Raw genomic sequence first — 9,033 nt, 5'->3', positions numbered from 1 at the left:
CAGCACTGGGTTGTATTTAACCCAGCATTTTTTAGAGTGTATGAATAATTTATTCATACATTTATTACATTCATAGATCACTAGCAAATATTTTGTAACAATACAGTACACATTTTTCTTGTTTGTATGTGCATGTTTTGTGTTTCGCTTTTTAGTGATTCAGACTTCACATACATGCATATTCATCTTCATATTCAGAATTAAATATTTAATTTACATATTTTACACATAATTGTAAATGTTTGGCAGCATAACTGTTGAAATATATAGTATTTGTTTGAAGTCCAGCGCGCACACACACACACACACACACACACACACACACAATTAAACATGGACTGCATGGAAGAATTTGTTCCTGGGTTTGTTCTTTCATTTGTCTTTGAAAATATTTGTCAACAAAATGTCATCTGTCTAATTTTTAAGCTAACTATTCATGACATTTGGGTCATGAAATCACCGTATTTCTCGGTTGGAAACTCGGGGTCCCCGCTTTGAGATGAAATTATTTCCTGAGCAAAGTTTTGCACATAATCCTGCCATATATGTCAGATGATAGAAGTGGGGAAGGCTTTTCACGGTGACCCTTGGCGGGAGCCCTATGTCTCTGTTGCCCTTCTGTGGCTGCTTCCACCTGCTATACATGAAACTTATGAGCCAGCTGTGGATATATAGGCCTATATGCGCTTTGCTAAAAAAACGCATTTGTTATAAATATGTGTCTTATATTGTTTTATAGACAGGTGGCCATATTTGTTTATTATTATGTTTAGTAGGAACTGGAATTGTTAAGGGTTGGATATTGTATGAATGTAGTGAAAGCGCAGAATTATTCCGTTCAAATGGATGTTTACAGGCCCGAAATGCGCACATTGCATTGCACCTATATATTGCATGTTGATGTCGAGAAGCGGGAATCTTGAGATCTGCTTTCGATCATTTTGTTGCAGTGCATTTCAAACTGGACAGTCGTTTTATTTCAGCCTGCGTTATTCTCTTACCTGCACAAAGCTAAAATGGAGGTTGCAGAGAATCGGCGGTGTGAGGATGAGCTGCTTTGCAGTTGTAGCTCCTCTGGACGCAGACTTGCTCCAGGCTGCTTTTCTTTCGGATTGTTGCACGACCGTGAACAGATACATCTGTACTGCTTAACCGCACAGACAGTGAACATGGTCCGTTCCTGGATTTTTAAATGCGTATTTGAATGAGCTTCTGCTGTTTTCTTTAAGCTTATGCATTTATTGAGCAACATACATTACTGTATATCTGATTGTGTGTGCGTATTGCTTTTAAGAGCTCGTATTGTTCTGATATCGATACAAATAAATAAATAAATAATTTTGCAAACAAAATACCGAAGTATATTTTGGATAAAAGTACTAATTGATAAGATTGTCGGTGGTGCACACACACACACACACACACACACACACACACACACACACACGGACGCACGCAGGTGTTTTATGATACACTGATATTATTCGATTAACACATTCACACATTCGGGTTTTTCTCGGTATTTTTAAAGGGTTATAATCAAATAGTATTTTTAAATATTTTCCAATTATATCCTCCATTTATACATCTAGACCTTTTTAGGCTGCTGAAAAGGTTTCGACTGAAATCGAGCCTAATAACACCATAAATAATTGTATCAATCTGCATGCAAATACAACTCAATGTTTTTAAATATTTTGTGCAGAAGTTCGTTGTTTTTTTATTTTATTTGATAATTTGTTTAGCTAGTATTAGAGTTCACGTATGTTAATTTTGTTTTCGAATTACACTTGTTTGGGCAGTATCAGGTACCTTTGACGATCCAAATCTGTAACATTGGAATTTAATTTAAGGATAAATATTAATTAATTTTAAAATACTTGCATAATTAATTAATCTAAAAGGTTAATGCGTAAAAAACATTTTGGAGAAGCACAACATATAAGCTCTTTTTTGAACATGTAATTTTGATTAATTAGTGTTTATGAGGGCAAATTAAGTTTTTTATTATTAAGATAAGTTGACATTCATGCTGTGCGCTATTCAAAATGTTTGTCTTACAGTCAGCACAAAACAAGAAAACATATATTAGCAGGAACGTTCTCATTAATTAATTAATTTAGTAATTTATTTAGAATTGTTTTTTTATTATTAATTTTAAACAAAACATTGAAATGATGTGTAGCAGCACGTAAGAAAAAAGACACGAACATATTTAGCCATGGACAACCTTTTGTTGTATTTATTAACGCATTCGCTGAAATATTAGTGAATATAAAGTGTGTTTTTACACACTAAAAGGAACATATGTTAACATTTACCCCAGCGTAACCGAATTTTTGCTTTAATTAAGAGCGTCCAGCTCTTTTTCAGTCTCATACTGGACATATTTGTTCCACATGGATATTTTGAGATGTCAGGTTAACGGTAAAACATGCATCATTCTCATTACATGTATTTATTGACAGTACTTTTATTGGTTTTAAATAGTTAATTGAAATGTTTATAGTTCAGAAACGTTATCATTTACAGAGTTAGATGCAATTCAAGTCAAGTCGAGTCAAGTCTGCTTTATTGTCAATTCTTCCACATGTACAGCACATACACACAGAGAATTGAAATTGCGTTACTCTCAGACCCTTGGTGCATACAGATAACACTAACAGTAGAACATAAATACAGATAGATACAGATTTAAATATAAAATACGACTATACAATTATACAAATAAGGTAAAATGTAAAAAAATATATAAAGCAGCACAAGGCGCATGGCAGATAGAGTGCAAACCAGTGAAGTAAACAACAGTGCAGATATAATGATTGTAGTGCAAAAGAGCTTATTCAGACTGATTAAAGTGACAGTGTGTGTGTGTATTTGGGAGGGGGGAGGGGGAGAGTCCATCAGAGGGTCAGAGTTCAAAAGGATTGAATCCTTTGATGTTTAATCAGTTCTACGATGAAATATTCTACATCACCACAATAACAAACTCATGTAAATAAAACAGCGTCTTTTTAACCACTATACAGTGGCATTTGAAATAAGAGAAGGCATGTTTTCATCTGTATGTAAAAAAGAACGATGCTGTTCTCCTTCAGTTTGTCTTTAAGGTGCATGATAATTAATACATTTATTTGACGCGCATCATATTTGATTCACTCACGTGTTTGTCATATCTGCGAGCTGATTTATATCGTAATAAGACAATGTCATTTTATCTGTGAATCTTGATGTTACACAGTCGTGAAATAATTTTGCAGTAAGTGCAATATTACTTATTCTGTCTTACAGCGTTTAATCATTTATACACCGCTGTTTTTTTCTGTATTATTATTTATGATTTCCATCATATCTGATTTTTCCTAGCTCATGATATTTTCTTTTTCTGCTTTAAAATTGGCCTCTTTTCAAAAACTCACACACAAAAAGGGTCTCCAGTCGTGCGCGCTACATACGATTCAACTATGGCTTCGTGCGTAGAGTTAAGATTTTGGATGAAGCCGGGTGAAATGTTAAGCAAGGAACCTAGTCACTCGCCAACAGACATTTACCTGTATGCATATGTGCTCGATTTGACGCAGTCCTGTGACATAGGACACGCACAGATCTGCTGCAGATGGCAGACAGGGAACATATATCCCTGACAAGGCAGGTTCATGTTGTGTTTGAGCCCCTTGGCCAGAGTGAACATAAGAGGGCGCTGCCATTGCACCTGGTAACACGTCCTGCCCCATGCAGCCACCCGCGGCTTCAGGCCGGACAATGCTCCTGTGCTGTCAATGCCATAGAGTCCCAGTGTGCTTCAGACCAGCCATGCGCCACAGCTCTCACCTCCTCTGCTGCTGCTGTTGCAGTGCATGCGCCCGTCGGAAGGCCCGTTCCCAAAAAGCCGCTGCTGTTCACCGGTGACTGAGTTAAAGTTGTGTTAGTTAACCATGCGGGAAAATGCTAATTAAGCGCCAGATTCTTTCATTAGGGACGCATGAGGATGGAACCCCTTTGCTAGCTCTATCCGAACGCAGCTTCAACTTGTGTGCCTTCCATATTAATACAGTGGCGAAATCCCCAAATATATTTATATTTATCTGAACTACTATGTTCTTCGCTTTTTAATAAAGTTGCAAGACCGTTGTAGACAGCTGTCTTTATCTCTGAATGCTTTCGCCTGTTTTCATTTCCTTACGGCTCGTTTTTGGTCTTTTATTATTCAGTGGTGGCACACGCGGTGCATGAGGGTGAAAAGCACAGGCTGTCTTTTTGAAACGCTGAAAATAAATATAATACAAAAATAATAATACAAATACATACATGCACATTGATTTAAATGTGTTTTTAACATTTTTGTTCTCTCTAAATTTGAAACAATTCTAACATTTTGTTTTCATCACAAATAGCAACGGATTGTGATTCTGTTGCTGCAGTTTAGGGTTCATATGTGAAATTCATTGCTTGCACGGCGATGGACCGAGGTTTACACACACATCTCTAGTCAGATCAATCAGAATGTTCACCAGAGGGGTTGGCCATGCGTATTTGGATGTCTGTTCAGTCATTCCCAGTCATATTTAGGACAGAGCATTAGCAATTGATTGGACCTAACAGATAAAAAACACATTTAGCCTATATTAAAGGAGCATGCAATGACGATTCTGTGTGCATCTGCTGAAGAAAACGAAGCTCAGGTGATATTTGCGTCCATACATACGGCTATCAAGCGCCAGACAGGACCACACTGCATATTCAAATGCGCTTAGATTGGCCATGGCAGGTTACAAAGCGACAGACAAGCTCTGATTCTGTCCCTTTTCACGCACCGGCCTCTTATTATCTCACTGCCCCTCTAACTCTTCACGCACTCTATTTTCCATCCATTCATTTTTACAATCCCTCTTTCCCAAGAGAGCAGGCACATCACAATCCTGAAGATCCTCTCAAGGCAAAATCCGTATGCATATCAAGCATATCGACGTTTTATTTTGTAACTTTTCATTTGTCTCTTCTGTTTTCTTCCGTGACGGAAGTTAGTTCCTGCGAACGTGTAGTCCTGCTTACTATTTCATATATCTCTCCATTTGCGCGTCAGCAATATAAAAAGATATGCTTTTAAAACTAGAACTTACATTTAGGCTATGCGAGCACACACACGGGCACCCACGCGCTATCCACGCAGATACAGCAGCAACTGTCACGTCTAGCCTATATTATTGCACGAGGCCAGAGTGTTTAATATTGCTATTGTTTGTATAATGCATTGATAGCCGTATTTGATAATGCTTCGGTGCAATGGATTTCATAGAGGCTAGGTGTGTTTCCTTGAAACTCCCAAAGCGAGTTCCATACTGACTGCATGCTTTCCAACATGTTCTCTATAATATGACATGAGATGGAAATAAAATAAAATACAATATTTATTATATTCTACATATTTATTAAAACATACAATATTTTACTGGAATGCTAGTACATTGAAATATTACATTTCCTCTGATAATAATTATCAGAATTATTTATTCTATAGCACGTTTATGACAACTTCAATACGTAATCCTAAAATAATATACACACAACAATCAATTATAATCGTGCAGAACACAATAAACATGTAATTATTTTTTGACATACAAATGCTATATATTGCCTAATGCGACAGTAAATGATAGCACGGAATTTGGCATCATGTATTCTGAGAAACAATTTGGAAAAACAGATTGTCTTAAAAGAGAAAGAGAGAGAGAAAGAAAGTAGAAAAAAAAAACACTCAACAACTAAAAACTGATATATGATCATTTTCCAATAAACATTATGCAATTGATAAAAACAGGTATTTGGCCCCTTAGAGTTGTCAATAGCGAAAGTAGCCTAGTCATTGAGAGGGAGAGAGGAATTGTAATTTCGTTAGTGAGAATCAACAATAGAATTATCATGCGAAGGGACACTGGCCTGGGCTCAACGGTCGGAACTGGGATACACGCTTTCGATTCGGGAAGAGGACGTTTTAAATGACCACCAAGTGCAGGAGAATTGTTTTGGGGCAAAGTGAAAAAAGCAAACCTGTGGAGAAACCCACCGATCTATACTACAGTTGTTACTATTGATCAAATGTCACCTCTTTGAACGCACCGCGCTTGAAAGTCACACTACTTATCGAGAATTATTAAAAAACACACAGCATGTAACGCGTATCGTGTCATTTTATCGCCGCTGACTGTTTAAGGAGCGATTTACATGCTATTTAAATGTCTAACTAAATAAACATGACTTGTGTTCAAATGCTCTATTTAAATCCTCTTTAAATTGTAATAACACATGAAAAACAACATATTGAGCTGTTTATTGCTATAACATTAGATAAAGTATGTAAAGTGCAGGAAGGAAAAGGTTAATTAAAGAACTTGTGATTTTTACATTGCACTCTCTTCCCCTACTGTCTGTGAGTGTGTGAGAGTGAGGAGAGAGAGGAATAGAAACAGTACATTTCATATATTAAAATAGTTCATAAAATCTATACAGTGCTTTTTGGTTCACCTTTCTATCGAGTCTACTCTTAAAGATAATATCTAAAGAAGCATCTCTTATCATATATTGCTGATCGTCTCAAAGTGAATAAAATAGGTAACCTACATCGCGTTTGACTCTGACAGGAATTGTATGAATTTGTCCAGAGAAGCTAAAAAGAGGGAAGTGATTGTTTTTGCACTGTATAGTTTTTGCACAGTTTTTCCTCGCATTCGGTTGCAATGTCTCGATTCTTCCTCGTGCACTCATCTCAAGATCCAACATGATGGGACAGACCGTGAACGTAAATACAGGCAGTATATATCGAGGTGTTACTAAGTCCAATTTCATTTATTACACCTAAAAATGATTATACTTAATAACGATTTTACAAATGTTATGTTACATGCATATCGTGTTGCTAACGTGTAGTTTTCAGAAATAGTTTAGTTCAGAAAATGACAATACTAAAAATACAGATATAATCCTATATCACGTAACGTGCATGCTGAAATGATAACATTTAACACTGCACAGTGTTTGAACAGTTCCTGTGTGCATCTATACAGAAGTTCAGAAGCTCATCTTTACAAGCAGATAAAAAAAAAAAAAAAATGATAGCCTAATAATAAAGGTGTTTATGATTTGCCAATACACACAGTGTATATTAGCCTACTTTTTTGTCTCTACTGTTTTCGGCATGTTTTAAAGTTTGTTGTTCACTATAAGTGCATACACACTAAAACATAGGCTACTAAAGTATTTTGCTTATTTAACATCTGCACTGATAAAGCTTCACAAAGAGTGTTGCGTTGTTGTCCACATAAAGCCGTCTTTGTTTCACTTTTGCCTGTTCTAAAAAAATAAAAATAAAAAATAAATCTAAACAGTGTTAATCCTGTCATAAGATTTTTGTTTTATTAAATGCGAGGCATCTGAAGGTGCGACGCACTTGTTGGAGTTATACGCGCTCTAAAGTTGGCGCTTTCGAGGTTATAAGTGCGTTATTTTATTTCTTAAACATACTCGTTTTGATTCCTAAATCTAAAACTAGCGTCTGGCGAGCAAATAACACCGGTGCGTAAACACTGTGCAGCAGGGGCTCCGCGCGCGCCTCTCCACTATTAACTTTCAGTGTCTTCCTTCTCATCCAACTCTTACTTTGTGCTGTACTTAATTCCATATTTTCAATTCCCGATGACTACTTTCCTCTTTCTCGTTCTCCATCTATCCATCCATCCCTCCCTCCCTCCTCTATCTCCCTCCTCCCTCTCTCTCCTCGGCTCTCTGCTGAATCTTATTGATCCAGAAGGTGGCTAATTAGCCCTTCCCGTCGTGCCTGTGTAATGAAGCACATGCGCACTGAATTAATCACAGCCATTTTTTGCAGGAAACTAATTAGCAGGAATAAAGATCCAAAGAGTTTTTTTCTTTTCAATCATCAGATCTCACTTTCACCTCTTCCTCTCTCCCTCTAACACAAGACTCATCGCCTGCTTTGCATCCAAATTATTTTTTTATATTGCCTTTACAACTAATACTCCGTTTTTTTACTCTCCGCAACAACAATGATCTTTCTTTTACCATCATCCTAAACGCAAACTGACCAAAAGGGACTGCCTTGATGGGATCTTTAGCCAAAGCGTCTCAATACTGGATTAAAAAGCAAGGATCTCAAAGCGGCAGCCAAACATTGTAAGTTGTAACTTTGCTTTCTCTTTCTTCCTGTCTCTCTCGTAGCGTTACGATTGTCTTTAGTTTCAATAACAGACTAAAGCGATGGCTTTTCGGGATTTCGCCGTATCAGCCCCGGCTTTGCCTATTCGCCTAGCAGGAGGATAAAGAACAGATCGCGAGTTATTTCCATGCAAGTTGCTTTTATTTGCTTCCGTTTATTAGTATCGTTACCTGTGTTTACATCTGGCTTCGTCCTCGCTCTTCTCATGATTGGAAGAAAAGAAAAGGGCAAGACAGCGATTCCTTTTTCCAAACAGCTGGATTTTAAAACACACTTCTGCACGTTCATGTATTCACACGGGTCACAAAAGGACCGAATAGTGTCAAGAAAGAGGTTTTTGAGAGGGTGTCGATGTGCGAGGCTGCTGGGAGAGGAGCGGGAGCTCTGCGCGATCGTAGCCGGGATTAGAGCGTTTTAGTCCAGCCTCCGAGTCCGTCCGCGTCCGCTGAGCGGGAAGCGTCGCCCGCTTTTCCATTTTTTACACCGATATGCTCGTTCGTCCTCTACTTTCATTTCCTCTCTCATTTAGCGAGCAAAAATCCTCAACATTGCGCCCATCGTTACTTTTTAGTGTCCCCTCTAGTGTGGGTTTCTCCGCCCTTTGCTGTGCATTTCAGTTCCTCTACTTTTTCGCTCCCGTCACTTTCGCCGTCTTTTCTCGTATTCTTTTTTTTTTTTTTTCATTCCAGACGACGTTAAAGTTGTTCTTTGCTGCTTCCCAGAGTCACATGCAAATCGATAGGCATGTGTGTGTGTGAAATGCGTGCGAGTGTTTAGGGGAGTGTGTTTGGTATAGAGAC

General features: G+C 37.7%; 1 protein-coding gene across 2 annotated transcripts in view; it reads left to right on the top strand.

The window, feature by feature from the left end:
• zfhx3b (zinc finger homeobox 3b) overlaps positions 1-9,033 on the top strand; it is a 238,114-nt gene that overhangs the window by 74,627 nt on the left and 154,454 nt on the right. Inside the window, exon 1 of one of the 2 annotated variants that reach the window (XM_016475619.1) lies at positions 7,767-8,190. The exons of the other annotated variant lie outside the window; for it this stretch is intronic. The gene's annotated coding sequence lies outside the window, so the exon portion shown is untranslated. Of the gene's footprint in view, positions 1-7,766; positions 8,191-9,033 lie in introns of those variants that run through there. 2 annotated transcript variants of the gene reach the window in all.

Source organism: Sinocyclocheilus anshuiensis, unplaced genomic scaffold (assembly GCF_001515605.1).
Source record: "Sinocyclocheilus anshuiensis isolate Anshui unplaced genomic scaffold, SAMN03320099.WGS_v1.1 scaffold256, whole genome shotgun sequence".
NCBI classification, from domain to species: Eukaryota; Metazoa; Chordata; class Actinopteri; order Cypriniformes; family Cyprinidae; genus Sinocyclocheilus; species Sinocyclocheilus anshuiensis.
This window is presented reverse-complemented; position numbering and strand designations above follow the sequence as displayed.